At 46.7% G+C, this 26194-nt stretch overlaps 4 non-coding genes across 4 annotated transcripts; all 4 read right to left on the reverse strand.

Moving 5' to 3' along the window:
- Positions 1–5485: 5485 nt before the first annotated feature.
- Positions 5486–5557, reverse strand: Trnam-cau (transfer RNA methionine (anticodon CAU)). The gene has a single exon. It is a non-coding gene; the product is annotated as a tRNA-Met (tRNA).
- Positions 5558–8009: 2452 nt separating this feature from the next.
- Positions 8010–8082, reverse strand: Trnam-cau (transfer RNA methionine (anticodon CAU)). Its single transcript has one exon. It is a non-coding gene; the product is annotated as a tRNA-Met (tRNA).
- Positions 8083–20938: 12856 nt separating this feature from the next.
- On the reverse strand, positions 20939–21011 carry Trnaf-gaa (transfer RNA phenylalanine (anticodon GAA)). Its single transcript has one exon. It is a non-coding gene; the product is annotated as a tRNA-Phe (tRNA).
- A 250-nt stretch (positions 21012–21261) lies between these two features.
- On the reverse strand, positions 21262–21334 carry Trnaf-gaa (transfer RNA phenylalanine (anticodon GAA)). Its single transcript has one exon. It is a non-coding gene; the product is annotated as a tRNA-Phe (tRNA).
- Positions 21335–26194: the final 4860 nt, after the last annotated feature.

Here is a 26194-nt window from a genome sequence, read left to right on the forward strand (position 1 = left end):
GAATATGTTCGATCACTTTACGACTCGTTACCGTCCAGAATAGCTGCAGTCGTTGCTGTAAGTGGTCACATGACTCGCTATTAGATTTGCTCATGTTTTTATATTTGTTCTCATGGTCTTGTTTAACTTGAATTGCAAAAGTGCAATTTTCTTGAATAAAAAGTTTAATAATTATCCCTCTTACACTCACTTTTTTCCTTCACGCGCCAATCTTCAATCCAGATGGACCTTGAAATGCAGAAGGTATCAGCTCAGCGAACAAAAAATGCGGCTAGCAGACGACGAACAAGCGTATCGATGACGTGATGCGCGCGGTGGAAAGAGTGTTTCGCAAAGCACATGCTGCGCATGTGCAATGTTTCCAACGATGGCTGTTACGCGGCGCTGATAGTGCCGTCGGCCACGCGCTCGCGTGTTCACCCTAACAGTGCTCACCGCTGTACGTTTAAGAGCGTCCCACAAGAACACTGCATCGGAGCAGTCCGGAAAAATATGTTCTATTGTTTCTGGTTTTCTGCATCTTAAACAGTTTACTGACCATGCTACAAACAGGCCTTTCTCTTCGAGACACCCGCCGTGGTTGCTCAGTGGCTATGGTGTTGGGCTGCTGAGCACGAGGTCGCGGGATCGAATCCCGGCCACAGCGGCCGAATTTCGATGGGGGCGAAATGCGAAAACACCCGTGTACTTAGATTTAGGTGCACGTTAAAGAACCCCAGGTGGTCCAAATTTCCGGAGTCCCCCACTACGGCGTGCCTCATAATCAGAACTGGTTTTGGCACGTAAAACCCCATAATTTAATTTTTTTTTCTCTTCGAGCCATGGCTTAACCGGTAACGTTTCACTGTGAAGTTGAAAGAAAAAGGACTTGGCTGACGAGCGCACGGGCATCCGCTTTACCCTTTTTAAGACATTTGCTCCACTTTCTATACAAAATTTGGTCCTATAAATTGGTAAAGGCAGACATATCTCAACAACATCTTTGTATAGCTTTTTGCGCTTAACACTACTCAAGTACTCTAAAGAAAAACGCGCGCACAAAAATTGGTAAGCCCATACAACTTCACGCAGAAAGCCCTTGATAATATTTGTTCTCGCTAGTTTAGTTGACACAATATAATTTGGTAAAACGTCACTCAGACGTTCTTGAAACACACTTAACAGAAAAACATCTTTTGATCGCGCAAAAACAGAAATCACGAAACCACTTGCCTCAAGAACAAGTGAGCTAGGCCAAGGCCACCTCGCTTAACTGAGGTTAACAAATTGGTACGGCTCGTACGCTCCCACACAGATCCCCAGATAAAGATGGCAAATTCACGGTGCATTTTTTGTATGCTCGTTCTAGATGCGCAGAGGGCCTGTAGCACGAACCAAATCTTAGCGACAAGATAGAGGTTGCATACTGTTGCTCTCGTGAACATGGAAAGGTCCCTTCCACCAAACTTTTTTGTTTTTTCCTTCACTTCTGCGCATTGCTCTTTCCAGTAGTCTTTCGTGTCCCTGAAATGCTGTAGCGGTACACCGAGGTACCTCATAGGCGAACACGTCCAATGTACACTTTCTATTTCAGTGGGAATGTCTTCCCAAGCCCCGTGCAATAGTCCTACTGATTTTCCCCAATTAATAACACTCCCTGACATTTTACAGAAATTTCTTGCCACGTCGACCGCTTTAGTGACGCTGTCTTTATCGCTACAAAACACTGCTACATCATCTGCGTATGCTAGTAGCTTTATTTCACTAGAACCTACCCTATAACCTAGGATATCGCTACACGAAAGCACCTTTAAACAGAAAGGCTCCAAGTATAATGCAAAAAGCAACGGCGACAAACAACATCCCTGTCTCACAGGTGATTTGAGTTGTATACTTTCTGTTAATGTCTTATTAATTATAATCTTAGAAACTATTCGATCATAGCACATTTTAACACCTTCTGTCAACACAGATCCAACATTCACATGTTCAAGTACAAGAAAAAGGATTGCATGCACCAAGGCCTTTTCCAAATCTAACTGTAGTATTGCGACCTTCTCTGAAAAGGCATCGCAACACCGAGGACCGTTCGTGCCACGTGAATGTTAGTCGTAATTGACCGTCCTTTTATTCCACACGTCTGATGTGGTCCTACTAACTTCTGTATGACCAACTGCAGTCGCCTCCCGAGAACTTTTGTGTATATTTTGTAGTCCGTATTTGTAAGGCTAATTGGGCGATATGCCCGCACCGAAAGTAAAGTTTGAGGGTCGTCGCTCTTCGGTATTAATACTACATGACTCTCATGAAAGGACGGTGGTAGTACTTGCTTCTCATATGCCTCATTAATTAACTCATGTAAAATTATTGCCATATCCTTTTTAAAAGCCTTATAAAAAGCTGCGCCTAATCCGTCAGGGCCTGGTGATTTATCTACCGCTAACTCATTTAGGGCGTGTTCTATTTCAGCGACAGTAATTGGCTGCTCGAGATTCAGCCTTACATCGTCATCCAACTTTGGAAGAAGCTTCAAAAAGTGATTTTCGAATCCTTCCGCAAGCTCTCGTTCAGTGCCTAACAACTCGCTGTAATGCTCATGAAAAGCCCGCTGAATGTATTCGTTCTCTCGAACAATTTCGTTTCGATATGTGATGGCTCTTATCTCGCTTCGTGAAGCGTAGCTCTTTTCGTCCGAAAGCGCTCTTTTTGTCGGATTTTCACCGCACCATAATCTTTCTGCGCGCGCACGTATAACCGCACCTCGATACTTTTCTTGATCAACGCTTTCTAACTGAACTTTTACTTCTTTTATTCCCTTCGCAAAGATACCTGGGCAAGAACTTTCCATAGTTAGGTAGAAGTCAAGTTGGCATTGTAACTCGTTTTCTTTTCTTTTTTCCTCCCGGCGTAATGTGCATGATCTTTCCATTGCCATTAACTTCGTTTCCTGCTTGAAACATTCCCATGCTTCCGCAATACTTTTACAGTCCTTCTCTAAAAGGTTCTGAATGTTATGGTTAACTTTCTTAAAGAACAGTTCGTCATCTAGCAGTTTGGAATTTAACTTCCACAACGCCCAGTTAAATTTTGGTTTTCTAGGTCCCAATGCCAACATAACTAAACAGTGGTCACTGAAAAACACAGATTTGACCTCATAGCTGCTACACATTGTAACCAAGTCTGCTGTCATGTATATCCTATCCAATCGTGCATGGCTGGCTCCTTGAAAATGCGTGAACTTAGGAGTCGAGCCATATCCCATGACATAACCCACATCTACCAAATTGCCTTCGCTTATACTCGTGGCTAAAAATTGCGCGCTTGCGTCGTGAACCGTAGGGCTTAGCACTCGGTCCTCAGCATAGCAAACACAGTTGAAGTCTCCCATCAATAAAATGTTGCTTTTACAATTCAATTGACTTTTAAGGCCTTCAAAGAACACCTTGCGGTCACATACTTTGTTAGGTGCGTAAACACATATCGCTCGCCACTTCACCGCTCCATTTACAAAGTCGCACACTATTTGACGGCCATTAACATCACACACAACATTTTAAATAACTATGTTCAGTGCACTCCGAATAAAAAGGGCGCACCCACCAGCTTTACCAACAGAATGTGATACACACACATAATACCGTGGCCGAAACGCATCTACCATACGCTCCGTTCTTTCTTCACTTTCGACTTTAGTTTCCTGCACGGCGATAATATCTAGATCAGTTTCCATGAACAGTCTGCTTAGCTGGTACTGTTTTCGTTTAGACCCAAGGCCCCTTACATTAATACTACCTACTCGCATCGTGATATCTGTGGGATTCATTATGCTATGAAGAAAGAACGGACCGACGACACTCTTTTCACACAACTAGCTGCACACTCACGTTTGCTGGTACTGCGCAGCGGAAACAATCCTCTGGACTGCCGTCGTTGGATGCCATATCTATGGATTTCCATCGTGCAAATTGTGCCTTCTTGCAGTGGCCCGTTGCCACACCGCCCCAAGCAAGCCCCGCCACCCCACCCCTCCCCCCCACCCACTCCGGCAAAAGAGAAAAGTAACACTGGTACAGACATTATCACACTATGTCGGCGCCGGCGCCGACGGTTTCCTGTCGGGTGGCAAGTTCGGTGCCGGCTTCAGCGTCGATCGACGGACATTGGTGGTCTTCAAGGGAGGCTCGCTTTGAGCCACCTGGCTTTGAGCCCCTGGTTCGCTGTCATTGCTTTCCTCAAGGGTCCTTTTCGCTGCCGCACCGCTGGTGTCCATAGGGGTTTCCTTGTCCGTTGGCGTCTTCACTTTCTCTTTATTGCAGTCCTTTGTGGCAACCTTAGTCACTGCGTCCCTGGCCGGCGTTTCCGCGGCTGGCTCTGCTCCTTGCACTTTACCTTCCTTTCCGGCTTTGACGATATCGGTAGACTCGTCAGGCGTACCCACGCCTTTCACCTTTGTGTTTTGCGTACCGCTGAGACCGCCAGCCGCTTCCTCAGCGTCAGCGGCATCCATGACGTGCTCTTCAATGACCTCGTCGATCTTCGCAGGGCCTGCGATGTTCGCATACGTCCGCACACACTGGCTCTCATCGTGCCCAAAGCGCCGGCAAAGGGCACAACGGGGTACGCGGCACTTCCGCCTTATATGTCCTGTGCGGGTTGCACCTCAGGCACAACGGAGCCCTTCCAGGGGCCACGAGAAGTGCCATCATACCGGCCACTCGAAACTGATGTGGCAGATCGTCGATGGTCACGCCCGCCTTGAGCTTCAAGGTTACGGTGCGCGTTGTCGACCCTTTGTCCGTGATGCCTTGCACCCGCCAGCGTTGCTCGTCACGTCAGTGGCTTTTCCATAAGGGGCGAGAGCCGCACGGACGTCTTCGTCCGGGACATGGTGAAGGAGCCAGAACACCTTCACGCGTACCTGCTGACTTGCAGGGTCCAGCACTAGGCATCTTCTTTCTTTCACCATAATTTCGCCGAACGCCAGCACTTTCTTCGTCGCCTCCGAGCTCCTGAAGGTAACCGCCCAAACGTGGTTCATCTGGAACGCCCCCAAGCTAACAACCTCGGGCAGCAGTCCCAGACGAGCCAGCGTGTCCCTGAAATCTTCGGCGCTTAAAGGCCTAGCGGTCACATCCCCGTGAAGGAAAACAGTATTCAAAACGCAGGGTCCTGTTGGCAATTGCGGCAAAACAACTTGGTATTCCTTGTCTTCATCGGCAATAATCCTGTTTCCGCGGCTCGGCTGAGCCGCAAACACCGCTCCACCGGAGCAAGACATTCCGCGTCCGTACCGAACGGTAGCCGGAAGTAGAATACTGCGCTACCGAGGCGGACAGGAAGCACGAGGAGACACGCCCACTTTCATTTCTGCTAGTTGAGACGCCGTTGAGAAAGTGAAATGTGGCGGAACAATGATACTGCACAAGATAGCAACACTGTTCCTTTCTAGTGACTAAAAGATGAGTAGCACTGTTGCTAAAGGCAGCAAAAAATACATCGCCGCATTTGCCCCCGGTGAGGATCGAACTCACACCTTCAGATTATGAGATTGACGCGCTGCCTACTGCGCCACCGAGGCTTTTTTTTTCTTTATTGCCGAAATAACACGTTACAGGGAACAAAACGTGGCAGCCAGACTTTGGCTACCGCGGCATTAAAATCTTTTCATACAAGCCAACACATCAAATACAGGGATCCAGTCTGGTGGATCGGCTAGAGCACGATACACATCTCGCACACGCACAACACTTTCGATAAAATGTTCGCGAACAGGGCGTACATTTTCATCAGCATGCCGATATTCCATTCTTGTTTTCCACAAGGCGTGGAGTCCCAGGACCATGATCAAATCGTACGGAATATCTTCGGATACGTCTACCGGCAAGAAACGAATGCCATATGGGTCAAGGGGTAATTGCTTCTTTAATGTGCGCTGAAGCACATCCCAGTGAAAGATTGGGTCCCAACAATCTAGAAATGCGTGCTCGATCGTTTCTGGTTTCTTGCATAAAGAGCAGTCAGTAGTCCAGGGTACAAAGATGCCTTTATCTTTAAGCCAGGTTTTAACAGCTAGTGTGTTCGTGTGCAACTGAAAGAAGAAGGTTTAATGCGCGAAAGAAAAGTCTACTGCGTGGCAAGGCAGGCAATTGTCTATTTTTTCACGGGCTACTGTCTGCAACATTTTTCTCATTTCGAAAATCTGGTATGTGATGAATGTGTTATGTGCATCCCGAATTAGCATACAAAAACTCCAGCGGGTTTTTGCTGTTTTTATTTGGGCATCCACCTGGGAGCGGACTAGCCGAACGAATTTGTTTCGCCCTGTTAAAAAAGGAGGGCTTGGTCTTGTTCATTTGTTTTTGAGACAGTTGTCTCACGATTTGTGTATTTACGGGATCAAATCACCAGTTCCGCCGTACTGTCATGCAAATGAGGCTGCGGCGAACTTTTGTACACTTACCCGCGCAGCACACAACACATTCATAACATACCCTTGGAAACTAAAAAAAAGGTTGCAAACGGTGGCTCTAGAAAACATTGACAATTGCTTGCCTCTCCAACCGTCAGCCTTTTCCTTTGCTCTCGAAACTTGGTCGATCCAGTACGGTTCGGGCTCACGGTAGCTTCCGAGAGGCACCCCAGGTACTGTGTAGGTAACCATGACCAATTCAATCGAGAAAAGGTCTCCGCTGTGTCTTCCCAACTCCCATGCCAGAAGCCATGACTTTTATCCCAGTTTATCTGGGCTCCAGTTGAATCGCAAAACTTTTCGACTACAGCAGTTGCCTCTTTAATGCTCGCTTTATCTGAGCAGAAAATCGCGATGTCGTCTGCATACGCCAATATTTTAACATGTGCCGCCTGTAGTCGATAGCCTGCTATGGGTTCGTTGTTATTAATGGCCAAACAGAGTGGCTCGAGATAAGCAGCAAAAAGAAGGGGCGAAAGCGGGCATCCTTGACGCACCGACGAGAGCGCACGAAAGGTACCGGTGAGCTCCCCATTAACAATAATTCGCGTTGAGCAGTCTTTGCAAGCCATCGTGACACCTTGCGTTATCACACTGCCAACATTTGTATGTTCAATGTATGCATAGCCGAGCCTTGTGCGAGACGAAGTCAAACGCTTTTGCCAAATCGATCTGCATCATCGCGACCTAGTGGAATCGCCAATCGCATCGCAACACTCTAGCACACTTCGAGCCACGTGTACATTTGTTGTAATACTGCGGCCTTTAACGCCACATAGTCTGGTGCGGCCCTACCAATGTTTTGATGACACTTTGCAGTCGTTTTGCTAAAACTTTCGTGAATATTTTACAGTGAACGTTGGCTAGAGTTATCGGGCGATATGAGCCAGGCAACAAGCGTTTCTTTTCATCATCACTCTTCGGGATTAGTACGATATGCGATGTTGTGACAGACAAGGGCAATCTTTTTCGGTCGTACCTGTTAAAAAGGAGGGCTTGTTCTTGTTCATTGTTTTTGAGACAGTTTGTCTCACGATTTGTGTATTTACGGGATCAAAATCACCAGTTCCGCCCGTACTGTCATGCAAATGAGGCTGCGGCGACTACTCCCGGAACTTAGTGTCGTCGCGTGAAATGATTAACGGTTCTGTAACCGGGTACCTACGCGAAGTGGTTCTCTCGTTCAGGTTGCTGAACGCACGATTTTCTTTGGAGTATTTATTTAATGTTAGGAAGGAAAAACTATATAAGGACCTAGTGGAAAACATGCTCCCAGAGCCCTTGTACCGTATCCCACATAGCGGAGGCCCAGGACAGGATGTGCTCAAACGAGTAAAGAAAATGCCTATACAACCATCAGTTAAAACCTACTGCGCTACCGAGGCGGACAGAGAACAAAAGGAAACACGCCCAATCTCATTCCTGCTAGTTGAGACGGCGTTGAGAAAGTGAAATTCCGCGGAACAATGATACTGCACAAGATTGCAACACACTTCCTTTCTAGTGCCTAAAAGATGAGTAGCACTGTTGCTTAAGGCAGCAAAAAATACATCGCCGCCTTTGCCTCGGGTGAGGATCGAACTCACGACCTTCAGATTATGAGACTGACGCGCTGCCTACTGCGCTACCGAGGCTTTTTTTTTCTTTATTGCCGGTTTTTCAACAACACAAAACGTAGCACACATCACAAATGAGACATCAAAACAAGGTTACAAGAAAGGTTGTTATCGTAATGCACATAATGCCGTCAGTCACGTGGTGACCGGCGATGTCATTTAAAGTTCTTTTAGTGTAGCCAAGGGTTCCACGCTGGCAATCCAAGGGGAAACACAATCTTTTGTTTTTTCCACTTCTATTAAACGAGCAATGCTTTCTCGAAAGTACAGCCTTGCCGGTCTTCTATCTGGTTCACAGTCGAAGCCAGCCATTCGTGAGCGCCATATACTGTGCAGGCCAGTCAAAATAATCAGATCAAAAGGGACTCCTTCTTCGTTGTCTATTGCAAGGTACCTGATGCCGTGCGTATCTAGCGGTAATTCTTTTCTCATTGTCCGCTGCAACACATCCAAAAAAAAAAACCTCCCAGCAGTGAAGAAAAACGTGATCGATGGTTTCCGGTTGTTTGCAAATAAAACAGTGAGAACCCCAGATCATATAAAATCTACGCTCCTCAAGGAAAGTTCTTACTGGAAGCGTCCCGGTGTGCAGTTTGAAAAAGAAAGATTTCACGCTTGGCGCTACTTGCATTCTTTTAACTCTTTTCAGGACGTTCTGACCTTGGCTTGCACTGTATATGGCTCTGTACATGGGAATCGGCAACACTATGTCACATATGTCTTTATACATTTTTCTCTTTGTAACAGAATACAAATAATCATTAGAGAAACGAACGCATAGAAATCGCACACTTGCTACTACTTCCTTAAGGTAACCTTGTACCGAACCACTCAAGACATGGGTACTTATAACATAGTCTTGTAACAGTCGCCCTAATCTTGCCTGGCACATAGTTTGCAGGAATGGGTTCCTTACCTCGCCAAAAAAGAAAAACCTGTTCACTAACTGTTTGAGAAAGAGATGTGCCAGTCCAAGCCCCCCACATTTTACTCTCCTAAACAATTTTGTACGACTGCACCTTTCCCAGGTAGAACCGCACACAAAGATCGCAAAAACCCTATGCAATTTCTGAACGTTTACCCTAGAGCAATACATAACTTGCATCACATACCACAGTTTGGCCGCAAAAAACGTGTTACACACGGTAGCCCTCGCAAACATGGTCAGATAATTAGCCCTCCAAGCATTCGCCTTTTCACGCAAGAGATCTGCTTGTTGCTGCCAGTAGTCATTATTATTCTTGTAGGACTCAAGTGGCACACCCAGGTACTTCACAGGCATTTTCTGCCACACGACGTTGGCAAAAATGTCCGGGGTCGATGGCCACACTCTGTGCCAAAATCCCAGACACTTTCGCCAGTTTACCCGACTTCCTGTAACGTCGTTGAAAATTTTGACAGCTCTAATGGGTTCTTCGATGCTTTCGTAATCAATACAACAGACTGGAACATCATCGGCATACGCGAGCAATTTCACCTCTGACGAATCTAAACGAAAACCGTTAATAGCATTATTTTCAAGTACTGACAGACATAACGTTTCAATGTAAATGCAGAACAAAAGTGGACTGATGGGGCAGCCCTGGCGAACGGAACGCTGGATTTTGATGGGGTCCCCCAATGCCTTGTTAATAATTAGTCTGGTAGAGCAATTCCGATACGCCAGAGCTACACCGTCCATGATGATGGACCCGACAATAATGTGTTCCAATATGGAAACAAAATAACATGCGCTACACAATCAAATGCCTTCTCCGGATCCAACTGGAGTACGGCCACACTAGCTTCAAGGGAATCATAACACTCAAGAACGAACCGCATCTTACGAAGATTTGTAGCTATAGTGCGACCGTTATTTCCACACGTTTGGTGCGGACCAACTATGTCTTTAATTACTGACTGGAGCCTAGCCGCTAGAACTTTCATTAAAATCTTGTAGTCCACATTTGTGAGTGCTATTGGTCTATATGATGTTACTTGCTTCAGCTTGTCCTCGTCCTCTGTCTTCGGAATCAGCACCATGTGGGATTCACTGAACGACAGTGGTAAAACTTTACCATCGTACGCTTCGTTAAAAACGGCTTCGAGTACTTCTGACAATTCTTTTTTAAACCGCTTGTACCACGCAGCGCAAAGCCCATCAGGGCCAGGCGACCTTGCCGGCATTCAAATTATCAATCGCGTGTTCCACTTCGAAAACAGTTATCGGCACTTCTAATGTAGCTTTCGTTTCTTCACTCAGTTGAGGCATGCGTGCTAAAAAATTCGCTTTAGAACGTTCCAGGTCTACCTGCCTAAGCGCGAACAGATTCTCATAGTGCTGACAGAACACACGTGCTATGCTATCGGTACCTGTAACTTCGTGACCGCCCGCTTTGATCACGTCAATCTGATTGCGTCGTGCGTGCGCCTTTTCCAGTCCAAGCGCCCTTTTTGTGGGTGTCTCCCCTACAGCAAAGGATTCGGCTCTAGCGCGAACAATCGCGCCACGATAACGTTCCTCGTCATGCAGTTCAAGTTGCTGTTTGATATTCCGTATATCACTTTTGAAAGCTCCCGGCTCTTCGTACTCCAGTTCTGTCAACTTCTCCAAAGTTGTTCTTAGTTCTTTTTCTTTCTTTTTCCCTTCATAATTTAGTGTGACGGAACGCTCAATGGCTTTCATTTTAATCCGCTGTTTAAACTCTTCCCATCGTTCTGCAAGTTTACCGTCTCCGTTCAGAAGAGTTTTTTCGATGCATTACAACACTGCTGATACGAAACTTTCATCAGTGGTCAGTTTCGAATTCATTTTCCACAGCTCCCAAGAGAAGCTGCAACCTTTTGTCTTTCTTCCTATATCACATTTAACCAAGCAATGGTCAGTGAAGAAAATGGGACATACCTTGTAACTGTTGCACATCGCTATTGCTGCAAGCGACACGTAAATGCGATCTAATCGCGCATGGCTGTTCCCTTGAAAGTGCGTGAAACGCACATCTCGCGTCCCTATCATGCAGTCAGCCACGTCCTCTAATTCGCATTCAATAATTATCTCGGCCAAGGTATCCCTACTTCTATAGCTTTTTGACCTCTATTTGACCTATCTCGGGCACTCAGAACACAATTAAAATCACCCAATAATACCATATGCTTATCAACAGCCATATAATCCTTTAACTTGACAAAAAATTGCGGCCGTTCTTCTGACGCATTTGGAGCATAAATACAAACAACACACCATTCCAGTCCACTGAAAACAAAATTGCACAATACTAATCTGCCAGATGGACAAGAAAAGAAGCCTTGCACTGTGAGACCCGGTAACTTCTTAATGAACAGTACACAACCAGCTGACGCCCCTAATGGCGTGGCTCACTATTGCGTAATACCGCGACGTAAACCGCTGCACCATGCTCCGGGTCTCCTCGTCACCATCCACTTTTGTCTCTTGCACTGCTAAAACGTCAAGGTCATGGTCCACCAGTAGCCTACACACTTGGCAAACTGAGCTATCGACGGAGCTGGTGGGATACACCTTCCGATCGCATTTCGTGCATTCATTTATGGCACGCATGAGGCAGATCAAGCCTGACGTTCCGTAGAAAATGTGTCCTTATCAATACCCCCCCCCCCAAAAAAAATGAGGGGAAAGTATACAACAGTGCTGGTAATAAAAAGTAAGCCATGACTAGAAATAAAAAAAATCACGCAAGTTTGCACTCGGTCGCGCAAAGCTTGCGCACAGCGAAGCATGCTGGCTTCTACTGCTAGGTATTAACTTGGTTGCTGCTAGGTCTTCACATGGTTTAACTTAACTACGCATGTAGAAAGTACTCTGGGGCGATCATTTTTGCAGGTACCTTCCCTTTCGCAACATTTCGCCTGACAAGCGCTGGACGCGTCGCGCCTACGAGCGATAGCGCTCCTGGCATGCCACAAACGCAGGCAGTAAAAGTTGGCACAGTGCCAATGCTGTTGCTTAGCGACGCCAATCACGTTGGAGGCTAGCCGCTCTGTATCAATCGGCCAGATTTGCTGTGTCATGAGCTTTGCACGGCCTAGTGCAAGCTTTCGCTTTTCTTTTTCTCCTGGCTGAGCGCGCCGCAGAGAGAAGAGAGGCAGGGTTCGGGAAGGCAGAGAGCTGGCGAGGAGGAGACCGCGTGTCTCCGCCTCCTTCTCCGGGTCCATGGTTACGGCATGGCAGTTGCTTGACGCGCACCGCAAGTTACGGCTGGCTTAAACAGCTGCCCTGTTAAAAGTCTATCGAGCCGTATTTCAACCAGCGACCTATGGATAGTTGTTTCTCCAATAGCACTCCTACAGTCCACCGCTCTACCAACTGAGCTATCGACGGAGCTATTTTTCTTCTTTATTGCCTGGTTTGGACAAATACAAAAGCAAGAACAATCGCTACACAGATGCTAAAAATGCTGACAGACTGTCTGCCAGCACAATGGGGCTAAAAACATTTTATGGCAACAAGTTTGTCTAGGAAGGAATACCAATCAGGTTTCTCGGTTTTCACTTGATAGAGGTCTCTGAGATATTGAATGCTTTCAATGAAGTATTCCCGCGCCGGTCTCGTATTTACATCCTCGTTCAGCACGTCCATCCGCGTCTTGTACACACTATGGAGAACCAATGCCATGAACATATCGTACGGCACACCCCCTACGTTTACGACAGGCAAAAAGCGGATGCCATAGGGTGTAACTGGCAGGTCTTTCTGCAGGGTCCTTTGAAGGATCTCCAGAGAAAAACTGCATCACTGCAGTCCAGGAACATGTGCTCAATTGTCTCTGGTTTTCTGCAGATGTAACAATTTACTGACCCTGCGACATATATACCCTTTTCGTGTAACCAAGGTTTCGTAGAGAGTGTGCCACTATGCAGTTTGAAGAAGAACGTTTTTACAGATGGTCGTACCGGCATGCGTTTCGCTCTCTTTAAGACATCATTTCCTGGTCCGAGGCCATACACAGAGCGGTACAATGGTACAGGCAACATTGTGTCGACAAGATCTTTGTACAACCGTTTTCTTGTGACATCATGTAGATAGTCCAATGAAAAGCGTACTATCAATATATTAAATGCTCCAACAACTTCACGCATGTAGCCCCAAAGTCGAACTTGTCCCCCTGCTTACAATGAAACGATAAAACCGGGCATGTGACTTTGTAGCCAAATTTGCAACATTTCTCGAAGAAAAGAATCGCTCTGATCTCGTAGATACATGAATCTTGCCACGATCTGCCGCAAGAACAAATGCGCAAGCCGGAGCCCTCCACTTCGCACTGAGCGGAACAAGTTCGTGCGACTTGTTCTTTCCCATCCCGAGCCCCAAACAAAAACAGCAAGCACTCGGTGCTGCTTTTGAACAGAAGGACGTGACATTGACAAAGCTTGAAGCACATACCACACTTTCGCAACAAGGAAGAGGTTACAGACAGTTGCACGTGTAAATATAGAAAAATTGTGCCCACCCCATTTTGTTGTCTTAGCATGTAGTCTTTCCGTTTCACCCTTCCAGTATTCCTCATTTTCTCGGTAATGGTGGAGCGGCACGCCGAAATACTGGCCAGCGGTTACCGTCCACTGCACCTTTTCGTACACAGATGGTGTGGTTTCCCAACTTCCGTGCCAAAAACCTAAACTTTTGCTCCAGTTAACACTACTACCGGTATACTCACAAAAGGAAGTTACGTCCTGAAGTGCTTCCGCAACGCTTCGCTTGTCTTCGCAAAACAGAGCAATATCATCGGCGTACGCAAGCACTTTAACTTCCGCATGCATCAATCGAAAGCCATGCACATTTTCATTGTTGAGTATCTTCTGGCAAAAACTTTCTAAATAAATGGAAAATAATAGGCTACTTGCCGGGCATCCTTGTTTGATGCCAGAACTTACAATAATGCTTTCAGTGAGGTGTTTGTTGATAACTACCCTGGTAGAAGAACCCGTATAAGCCATTTTTATGCCTTCAAAAATAACAGAGCCAACGTTCACATATTCAAGAATACGAAAAAGAACATCATGTGTGACACGATCAAACGCTTTTTCTAAATCTATTTGCAGCATTGCTACTTTCCTGTCAAAAACATCGCAACACTCTAGGACACTTCTAGCAACATGAATGTTTGTCGTTAAAGTTCGACCTCTTACGTCACAAGTGTGATGTGGTACAACCAAAACTTTAATAACACTTTGTAGTCGCTTTGCCAATATTTTCATGAAAATTTTATAATCGACGTTTGCTAAGGTAATTGGTCTGTATGATGTGACTGACAACTGTTTCGTTGGGTCGTTCGTCTTTGGAATTAATATAACATACGACCGACAAAAAGATACAGGCAAATGTCTTTCCTTGCATGCTTCGGCAAAAACGTCGTACAAAATTATTGCAACTTGACTCTTGAAAGCTTTGTAGAATGTCGCACTTAATCCATCAGGTCCAGGTGACTTCCCAAGACTCGTCTCATCTATTGCGTGTTCTATTTCTCCTGCAGAGATCGGTGTTTCTAATGATGGTTTTCTGTCATCGTCTACTTTAGCCATGACAGGTAAAAAGCAATTTTCAAATCCTTTTACAACTCGTTTAGTGCATCCTATCAGCTTGCGGAAATGCTCAACGAGTGCTCGTTCAATTTCTGTCTTGTCGCTGGTCACAACATTTTGACACCGTATCGATTTAATTTCATTTTGCATAGCATATCTTTTCTCGTCGGCCAGCGCGCGCTTGGTAGGCATTTCGCCGCACCAGAGTCTTTCAGCGCGTGCCCTTATTATAGCACCTCGATACTTCTCGGCGTCTAAGCGCTCTAACTTTCCTTTCACATCTTTAATATCTTTGCTGCGGAAACCACGCTGTACACACTCTTGACACAATAAAAGTCTAACTGTCTTTGCAGTTCTTTTTCTTTCTTCTTTTCATCATACCGCTTCTCAGATGCTTTTTCTATTGCCCCAATGATTTTTATCTTTTCCTTAAAACGCTCCCAAAGATGAATGATGCTATCAGATGTATTTTCAAGGACTTCATCTAAATTCCTTTTTGCCGCTTCAACGAACAGTTTATCATCTAGAAGTTTGTCGTTGAACTTCCACAATTCCCAGTAAAATTTTTCCTTCACCTTTGTTCCTATTGTAGACGTGACCAAGCTGTGATGACTGAATGAGACTTGTTTCACAGCGTAGTCACGGCACAGTGGAACTAGCTCGGCTGTTACGTAAGCTCTGTCCAGCCTGGCGTGACTGCTACGTTGGTAATGCGTATACGTCGTGAAATTGGACAAGATGTTACCGATATCTTCTAATTCGTGTTCATTAACTGCATAGTTTAAAACCATAGCACTGTAATCACGTAAAGGCTGCTGTCTCGCCCTATCTTCAGGAGCACATACGCAATTAAAATCCCCAAGGAAAATAATTATTTTGTCACAGGAAAGATACGTAGCAACACTTTCAAAAATATTTTCCGGTCTTTCTAATATTGGGAGCATAAACACAAATCACTCGCCAGCTTGCGTTACAAAATAAATAATCGCAGACGATGAGCCTCCCCGTGTCATAAACATGCACGCTTTGTTCTTGTATGCCTACAGACTTCCTCAAAGAAGTAGGCATCCACCGGACCTACCCACGGCGTGGGATACGCAGACATTGTAACGAGGGCGGAAAACTGAAACCATGCGATCCGTCTGCTCTTCTGTCTCAACTTTGGTCTCCTGTATAGCGGCAATATCAACATCGCTTTCAAGAAGCAGGCGACTCAGCTGACATTGCCGCCTTCTGGATGCTAATCCTCTCACGTTAAGTGTTGCAACACGTATAGGGTTCTGCAGTTTGTTAGCCATTATTTTACTTTTTGTTAAAAGGAGCCGATGAACCGCATGGCACGAAAACTACTAGCGAGTCAAGTACACATAACAAGAGCGACCCATCACTTACAATTGTCGTTAGAGGATCCACTCGCATGCTGACACTCTCTACCGTCCATGGAATTCAACCGCGCATTTCCATTCTCCGTTGCCACAATGTCACCATGACCACGCACGTGAATCACTGCACTTCTAGGGCGGCTTCGCCGCCGAGCGCGGATCGTCGAGTATGGACGGCCGCGGCTTGAAAGAGGGTCTGCGGGTCCCCGATAATTTGGAAGGTGGCTCTTCACCACCGACTTTACCGTCTATGGATTTTTCATCGTCGTTGGTCTGGTCTCGCGGTCGCTTTTCTGCCTGGGTGCTAGTGGCGCTATCAGCATCTGCTATGCTTTCCTCTGGCTCGAACCCAGGTGTCGCATCTTCGTTGGGCGTGTGGTGTATGTCCCCCGAAGTGGTTTCCTTGTCGCTTGTTTCTTCTTGCACCGCTACCTGGGAGGCGGAGACGACTTTCGCTTCTGCGTCCTGTTTACTGACCACAGAAGACCCTGGAGCTGCCACAAGTGGGTCAGCTGCGGCTTTAGTTGCATCCTCTGCGTCCGCCTCGTCCATTAGATGCTCAGCTGGATCTTCGCAGGCATCAATACTGGTGACGTTGGCATATGTCGGCGTGCACTCCTTCTCGTCAAGACCGAACTTGCGGCAGACATTGAACCGAGGAACTCGACATTCTCGCCGAATATGGCCCTTGCCAAGGCAGCGAAGGCACTGTGGCGGTCTCCCGGCCACAACGACTAGCGCCTGCTCACCGGCTACACTCACTTGATGAGGCAATTCGTCTCGACTTCCGCTTTCAGCCTGAGGGTTACAAGCCGCGTTGTCGAACCTTTATCAGTCACGCCATGCACCCGGAAACGTTCCCTGCTGACGTCCGTTACTTGTCCGTACGGTGCAAAACCACGCCTGACGTCTTCGTCCGGTACGTTATGAAGGAGCCAGTGGACTTTCATTCGCGCGTCTTGGTTGGCGGGGTCAATCACGACGCACCTGCAGTCTTTGACCTTCAGCTCGCCCACGTCGCTTACTTTTTTGACAGCCTTCACGTTCTTGAAAGCAACATCCCACACGTGGCTCATCCGATACGCCCCCAAGGCAACAACATCGGGGAGCAACATCAGACTGGCCAACGCATCGCGGAAATCTTCCACACGGTAGGGGCGGGCCCGAATGTCGGCGTGCAGAAACACGGTGTTTTCGACAAATTTTCCTGTTGGCAAGTTTGGCAGAACCATCTTGTAGTCCTTTTCCTGTTCTTCCGTTGCAAAAAACCTGTTTCCGCGGCGAGTCATTGCCGCAAAAGCCGCTCCGTTGGAGCCCATGAAAACACGACCGTTCACTTCAGTGGCCGGAAGTGGAATGAGCTATTTCAGCAGAACTAATTTCGAAGCAGTGCCAGGGGCCGGACAGTTCGACTAGTTTCGGTATCTGAAATAAAGCGTCCGCCATTGTTTTGGTAGGAAGCGAAAATTCAGCAACTTTTGCATGTGTGGCCCTACCTTTCCAACCTACGCATGAATAAAGTTAAGTTATGCAATTATGTGTTGAAAAAAATATGTCCTTGGCCATTTTCGTTTTTTTAACACCATATATATTTATCCAGACTCGGCCTTCGTTGCGCCGAAGGGCGGCGCTCTCGCTCTTATCTCGTCTGCTGCCATTCCGTTCGTCTGCTCCAGCCCTTTTCGCTGTCCACGTGTGAAACTTTTTAGAATTGCAGGAAAGCGACAATTTTGGTGTTTGTGAGTGCGAACATCTGAAAATGTCGGCGAAACTAGGCACAGGACACAAGGCGTGTTGTGCTGCTCTTTGGTGCCGCAACTCGGGAAGGAACAGCGCAGCCAAATTTTTCCGCTTCCCAGCGGACGAAAGGTAAGCACACTTTTTTTCGGTACGAAGAATCATGTGCTGTGCTTATCAAAACGGCCACAGAGCGAACCGAAACATTTCTGCCCTTACTTTACAGTCATTCTTTTTCCTGGCACTGCGCATTTTTCAGTAACGTTGTAAGCATGTAAAGCTACTTGTGGACAGTTTCTGGTGAGCCGGTTGATGCCAGCTGACGCTCAAACGGAAATTTCGCTTCGATATTGGTTTTTTTTAGCGGTGGACCTGCATTTTTTTTCTTCGCGAAGAAATCTTGCAAAGTATATATATGATCGCCGAACGCGCTTATTCGACGAACTGGCTCGGCTTCAGAGCATTCCGACGAGCAGTTCCTTGGGGTGACATTACCACATTTGAATGTTTAAGAAAGAAGCCCCCAAAATAATTACGTACGAGCGACTGCTTACATTCCGTGTCACGAGAAGTTCATGTTACCTGCGCTAAGGGCGAGCTTCGCTTCACTTTTGAACTCGTGACATATTTTCTCGCTTTTTAGCACTCTATATATTAGTGTCGCTTTTATGTGTTGTTTATTGATATTCATGGTGGTACCTGTTTCATTTTCTAGGTGTGACGTATGGCGGAATTACGCCCAAAGAGCAGATCTTGAGGGACTAGCACGGGAGCAAATGTACAACGGCTACCGCCTCTGCTTGGACCACTTCGCTGAAAATGCCTACGCCGACCCTGCCAAAACACGACTCCTGTGGACGGCTGTTCCCACTGCTGCAGTGGAAGTGGGGTCCCCGATCGACGAGGGTAAGAAAAACAATTTATTAGCGGTTGCGAATGTGTGCGCATTTGTAGTTCGTTTTCACGCGCCTTATCGCTTGATACATAATTCACGTTCCATATTTAAGCATGAGTTCAAGGTGTGTCCTTTACATTGGATTTCATGCAACCAGCTTAATGTACAACTGCCTTCCTTCGCTACCTCCTTAACCGAGACCGATTTCTACCCTATCTTCCAGGACCCTCCCGGGCAGAAGCCACAGAAGCCACGGCTGGTTCGGCTCAAGACCACCCTGCCAGCCAAAAGAGCGTCGTCCAGGTTGTAGGTATGCAAAGGCCGACTTGTTGATTTTGGGCATTAAGGCAGGCGGCGTGCATTCTTGCTTTGTGTAGAACTAGTATGCAAGATACGGCGCAAAAGTGAACAGCCCGGAGCGCTTCTTTCTTTCTTTTTTCATGTCGTCTGCTACGGCTTCGTGTAACGTTACGCCGCGAAATTTGTTGCGCGTGCTCCAGGGAATTGCGTTCTTTTCGTTTTTACTTAATATTCGATGATCATGCGTGGTAAAGGGTGTTCCAAACTGCTGGTGTAGCTAACGCTGCGAATATTTTCCAGCTTCCTGACGCAGCGAAAGATGCGAATATCTTCTTTTCACAACGACAGAATTCACGCTCGTAAGAAGACGCAGCCCACTTGGCCTTGCTGTAAGCGGCATATCTGTCGCCCGCCGTTGTCGCTTATAGGACATGGCGTTACACTTTGAAACACGAGGTCGCAGAAATAAATTGAGTTTCGATAGGGCCGAAGTTAACGCACGCCGCCGATGGTCGAAATATTTCGCAGTCGGTTATTACGGCGTGTCTCACGCACGCATCGTGGTACGTAAAATCGCACAATTCAATACGACGAAGCTTAGTCTTGGGTACACGCTGCAACGATCTCCATAATTTTCGTTGTATAGTAGAAATTTTACAGGAGCAGGTGTGCGCGTGCCGGCGCAGAGCAGCTTTTAAATTATTTTGACTTAATTACCTCTTGTGGGCTGTGTAGGCAATGGTAAAGCGAAAGTAAATTAAAAAAAAGAAACTGCAATACTACAATGTTCCTAGCCAGCTAATGAGACTACACCAATGCTAAACATGTTACGTAATTGTACAATAGCAATGCAACTTTGAGCAAAGCTTAATGTCTCTTAGAGAAATATTTTTAGTTGAAGTCATGCAAAGATACACAATCGAAGCTGACCCGCATAAGTTGGAAGCGCCATTTTGCGAAAAAAGTGCTGAGACTTGTTTAAAACATGTGACCTAAAATGCTGCTCATTTCCCCCTTATTTCCAGAAGATGGAAAAAGAAAAAGGAGCTGGCAATGTTGGGCTCAACGTCCTCGTCACCTGCTCTGCATGATCAGTTTATTATTCACGAACGTGTTACTATGAACCTTCGTTTGTGGTGAATTGTACTGTGTACAGCCAATGAACGTGGTGACCCCTGCAGCGATAATCTAAATACGATGAATTGTGTGAAGACTTCTCTTATGTTTGTGTAACCAATACAGATGCCAACATTTGTATTTACTGTACGAATTACACAGCTCTGTGCTATTGTGGTATGTATTGAGTTGTATCGTTTGCAATACGTTGCTAATAAAATCAGTGAATACACCACATTTTCCGACTACTCAATTTTCTTGCTCAAACAAAATTGTCACGCTTCGAGCTTGCTAGCTCGCGTGCATTTTAACTGAGAAATATTTCCGAACAAATGTTTCGTGGACGTGCTCAACGTCCGAGAAAATTAGCGACCGAAAGCTGTAGAAAACAGTATATGCAGCAGCAACACAATCTAAAAAAGATGCAAGCGGTGCTCTTTTCCGCTTGCGGCTCACAAAGCGGTCGCGCGCTCGTCGAGCGCATAGCAGACGACAAGCAGCTCGGCGTTTCCTCCTCTCTCATCAACAAAAGCATTGCCATAGCAGCATCAGCAATTTTTTTATTGTTTATTGGTTTCACAGCTTGGCCTACCAAACACCAGGGGACAAATTGGCGCTAGTGACGCAAACATCGTTTACCCGGGGGGTATAACAGCTGACCTAGCCCTGGCAGTGCTGCGCAATGCGATTGTTTCAATCCCATGAGAGTTCCCTTTGACGTATTCGCTGTATGCGCAACCCTTTTTTTAAACAGAATCGCTCTGTCACTCCCTTTCCGCAAATCACTCTTATTAGTGCTTTAACAGTGGCGTTAATGTGGAAATAACCGAAAAGCTTGCAATTCAGTAATAACTTCATTTGTTTTTGTTATTTACAGCTGTCACAAAAAAAGAAACCACGACGCATATGCCGAAACCCGGGATCGAACCAGGGACCTTTAGATCTTCAGTCTAACGCTCTCCCAACTGAGCCATTTCGGCAGAACGAATTATCAGTGCTGCGCAATGCGATTGTTTCATTCCCATGATAGTTCCCTTTGACATATTCGCAGATCGCGCAACCCTTTTTTTAACCAGATTAGCTCCGCCACTCCCTTTCCGCAAATCACTCTTATTAGTACTTTAACAATGGCGTTAATGTGGAAATAGCCGAAAAGCTTGCATTTCAGTAATAACTCCCTTTGTTTTTGTTATTTACAGCTGTCACAAAAAAAAGAAACCGCGACGCATATGCCAAAACCCGGGATCAAACCAGGGACCTTTAGATCTTCAGTCTAACGCTCTCCCAACTGAGCTATTTCGGCTTTTTTTTTTCTTTATTACCTACTTTGCATATAAAACAATCATGTACAGTGCATTGTCCCATATAAAAGCGCTGTCACATAACTTTCAGCACGTGAGGGGTTAAAAACGCCATCGCTTCATCAACGACAGTTCCCCCAAAAGGGGGTACCACTCCGGCTTTTCATTTTGAACTTTGTACACTTCTCTCAAGTATTCTACACTTTCGATGAAATTCTCTCGTGCCGATCGAGGATGCAGGTCCTCGTTGCGCACGGCCATCCGCGTCCTCCACACGCTGTGGAGTACGAGTGCCATGAACATATCGTAGGGCACACCCCCTACGTTTTTGACAGGCAGAAAACGGATGCCGTACGGTGTTACGGGCAAGTCTTTCTTCAAGGTCCTCTGAAGGATGTCGCAGAGAAAGACTGCATCACTACAATCCAGAAATATGTGTTCAACTATCTCCGGCTTTTTGCAGATGATGCAGTATACAGACTAGACAACAAATATGCCTTTTTCTAGCAGCCAAGGTTTGGTAGGGAGTGTGCCACTGTGTAGCTTGAAAAAGAAAGTTTTGACTGATGGTCACACAGGCATCTTTTTGACTCTGCCTAAAACATCGTCTCCGGGACCTCTTGGGTACAGTGATCGGTAAACTGGCAATGGTAACATGGCTTCTGTAAGATCCCTGTATAATTTCTTTCGTGTAACTCCAGAGAGATATTCCATCGAAAAGCGTACTTTTAGGATTTCGAAAGCCCCAACGATCTCGCGCATATAACCCCTTGGTCGTCTTTGTTCGACATGGACCGTTGAAACAATAAATTCTGGCAAATAATTTGACAACCGCACATGTAACACTGTTCTCAAGAAGCTTGATGGCGTAAAAAAATAAACCTACCCACGATCTGCCGCAAGAACAGATGGACCAGGCCAAGCACTGCGCACAGAGCGGAACAAATTTGTGCGACTCGTTCTTTCTCATTTAGAAGCCCACACAAATACTGCCATCACTCTGTGTAGCTTCTGAACAGCATTACGTGTCATAGATAACACTTGAAGAACATACCACACTCGCGAAACAAGAAATGTGTTGCACACCGTTGCGCGCGTAAACATTGAAAAATCTCGACCTCCCCATTTTTGCGACTTAACGCGTAGGTGCTCTGTTTCATCGTTCCAATATTCTGTTGTGTCCCGGTTAGAGCACTGCACGGGCCGATTTTTGAGCCCGGGCCCGGCCCGAGCCCGATCAAAACATTTATGGCGAGACCCGGGCCCGGCCCGGGCCCGGAAATAATCTACGTTACCCGCCCGGCCGGCCCGCCAACCCTTTACCTTAGGCCCGAGCCCGACCCGAGCCCGACTCAAAACCGGCCCGAACCCGACCCGAGAGCAAAAATAATGTTTTTCAGAGTTGAGACGCCCGAGAATAACTCGCTGCACGTTACATGCACACCACCAGAAAGCCCGTGCCCGGCCCGGGCCCGCGTCAAAAAACCCGAGCCCGGCCCGGGCCCGGGTCAAAAAGCACACGACGTGCCCGAGCCCGTGAAAAAACTGTTCTACCCGGCCCGGGCTTTCGGGTAAGCCCGAGCCCGTGCAGTGCTCTAGTCCCGGTAGTGTTGGAGCGGTACGCCTTAGTACTTGTCAAGTGTTACCGTCCAAGTGACGTTTTCGTACAATGAGGGCGTTCTTCGCCAGTTTCCATGCCAGATACCTAGACATTTATTCCAATTAATTCTACTACCGGTACACTCGCAGAATGACTTGACATCACTTATTGCCACTGTGACACTTTCTTGATCATTACAAATAACCGCGATATCATCTGCGTAACCAAGCACTTTGACTTCCGCGGTCATCAAGCGGAAACCACGGACTCGTTCATTGTGAAGCATTTTTTGACAAAGTGGTTCTAAATAGATAGCGAAGAGTAATGCTGACGCGGGACATCCTTGTTTGACACTTGATAAGACCGGAATGCTTTCGCTAAGTTGCTTATTGACTACAATCCTCGTAGTGCATCCTGTGTACGCCATTCGCACCCCCTCAAAAACCACAGATCCCACTTTTAGGTAGTCGAGAATGCACAGAAGTATCTCGTGAGTCACGCGGTCAAATGCCTTCTCGAGATCTATTTGTAGCATCGCTACCCTACTCTCAAAATCCTCACAGCATTCCAAAATATTCCTTGGAATGTGAATATTCGCCGTTATAAATCTTCCTTTGATGCCGCAGGTTTGATGGGGTCCTACTATTTCTTTAATAACAGTTTGAAGTCGCCTGGCCAACACACCCATGAAAAGTTTGTAATCAACACTCGCTAAGGTTATCGGTCGATATGATGCAATAAACAGTTGTCTAGTGGGATCGTCAGTTTTCGGAATCAACACAATGTGCGACCTTCTGAAGGATGCTGGTAATTCTTTCTTTTCGTAAGCCTCATGTAAAACAGCACATAAGGCTTTTGCCACAGCGCTTTTATGTTTCTTATAGAATGCTGCGCTTAGGCCATCTGGACCAGGTGTCATTTTTTCAATCGATGTTTCAATTTCTTTGGCAATGATAGGTGCCTCTAAACTTGCTTTTAAAGCGTCATCGAGTTGCGGCATAAGTGTTAAGAATTCATCTCTGAATGTGCCACTGCCCTCTTTCATGCTTCCTAACAATTCGCGATAATGATCCACAAACGCATGTTCAATCATCGATTTATCGTTTGTGACGACGTTTTGATATTCTATCGCCTTGATTTCGTTTTTAGTTGAGTAGCTCCTTTCGTCTGCCAGTGCACGTTTCGTGGGCATCTCGCCACACCAAAGCTTCTCGGCGCGTGCGCGCACCACAGCTCCCTTATATCTCTCTACGTCTATAGTCTCCAACTTTCGTTTAACGTCTTTAATTTCCTTACTACGCATGCCCGGTGGCACGCATTCTTGACAGAGTAAGAAATCGAACTGACACTGCAACTGCTTTTCTTCTTTTCTTTGGCTATGTTTTATACAAGATGCCCTTTCAATCCCGTCAATTTTTACCTTTTCTTTAAAACACTCCCATGTATAAATTAAACTTCCCGTGCTACACTTGAATAATTTGTCTAATTCAATGTTAACGTTCTCTACAAACGTGTCATCAAGTAGCTTGTCGTTCAACTTCCATAGGTCCCAATTGAATCTCTGCTTTTTTTTATTGATGGTAAACATAACTAGGCTATGGTCGCTGAAAGAAACATGCATAACACTATAGTCTCGGCACAAGGAAAGTAATGCTGTAGACTACGTAGGCTCTGTCAAGCTTCGCCTGACTGTTATGCTGGTAATGTGTGTACTGAGTACTCTCAGACAACACACATCCTACGTCATCCAACTCTCGCTCGTGAACATTCAAAAACAAGGAACTACAATCGCGCACCGGCACTTTGCTTGCCCTATCTTCGGGAGTGCAAACACAGTTGAAATCTCCAAGAAAAATAATTGTCCTATCACACGAAAGGTGCACTTCAAGGTTTTCGAAAAACGTTCTGCGCTCTTGCTCTCTATTTGGTGCATAAACACAAACAACCCGCCAACTCGCGCCAGAAAAAGAAAAGTCGCATACAATCGTCCTAAGGTATTATATAAACAGTCTACAGGAATACCAATTGAATTCTTCAAAAGAAGTAAACAACCACCGTATGTACCATGAGAATGGCTGACACATACATTGTAGCGGTCGCGGAAAGGCGAAACCATGCGGTCTGTCTGCTCTTGGGACTCAACTTTCGTTTCCTGCACGGCGGCAATATCAACGTCATTCTCGAGGAACAAGCGGCGCAATTGTACTCCCACCTCCTACACCCCAGCCCTCGAATGTTAAGCGTTGCTACGCGTAAGGTTGTTTCTAATTTATAGGGCATGTTATCGTTATGGGCAAGGCTACCATACGGCTTCTACCTCACGTAAATACTCGCCAGAAAAAACGAAAACCGCACGACTTAAATCGGTGAATGTGGGGGTCTCAGCCAGTCTCGTGTTTTTCATCGCGGCTCACATACACCACTAACATTTGCCTCTTACGCATTAATGTCCTTCCGGGAAATCACAACAGCCTCACCTACCCAGGTGGTGTAGACTGCAGAGGCGGCTTGGCCTCTGCCCGAGGGCCGGCCGGAATTGTCGGCCGTGGTTTGAAAGATGGACGCCTATTCCCTGCTGCCTTCGTCGGTGGTTCCCCACCACTGCCGCTATCGGGAGTACTTGTCTCGTCTCTACCTTCGTCCCAAGGGCGCTTGCCGGCCAGGCCGCCGGCTGCGCTCTCGCTCTGGTCCATATTGTCCTGTCCGGTGGTAGCGTCCGGTTCCTTGGCGGGAGGTTCAGACGATTCTGGCCTCTCTGAGGCTGTTGCAATCCCTGGTTGTGGCTCCAACGGCTGGTCAGCGGGCTGTTGCCCCGTTGTCGCGTTCGGCCCACTTGCTTTGGCCAGGTCTGTCGTCGCTAGCGCTCCGTCGCCCGAACTTGCTGCGTCTTCAGCGTCACGCTCGTCCATGAGCAGCTCGGACGAGTCATCACCACCCACGGGCCCGGTGACGCTGGCATAGGAGAGCGTGCAGTCGTGCTCCTCATGACCGAACATCCGGCAGCCCCCGGAACGCGGCACACGGCAGTCACGACGAAGGTACCCCTTTCCTCGGCAGCGTAGACAAATGGGCGCTCTTCCCGGCACTACAACAAGGGCTTCCTCGCCGCTTACGTTCACTTGATGAGGCAGGTCATCAATTTTAAGGCCCACCTTCAACCTGAGGGTCACCAGACGGGTCGTCGAGCCTTTGTCGGTCACGCCGTGTACCCGCCAACGCTCTCTGCCGATTTCACTCACTTGCCCGTACGCTGCAAACGCAC

The sequence above is a fragment of the Dermacentor silvarum genome, chromosome 3 (assembly GCF_013339745.2).
Source record: "Dermacentor silvarum isolate Dsil-2018 chromosome 3, BIME_Dsil_1.4, whole genome shotgun sequence".
Classification (NCBI taxonomy): Eukaryota; Metazoa; Arthropoda; class Arachnida; order Ixodida; family Ixodidae; genus Dermacentor; species Dermacentor silvarum.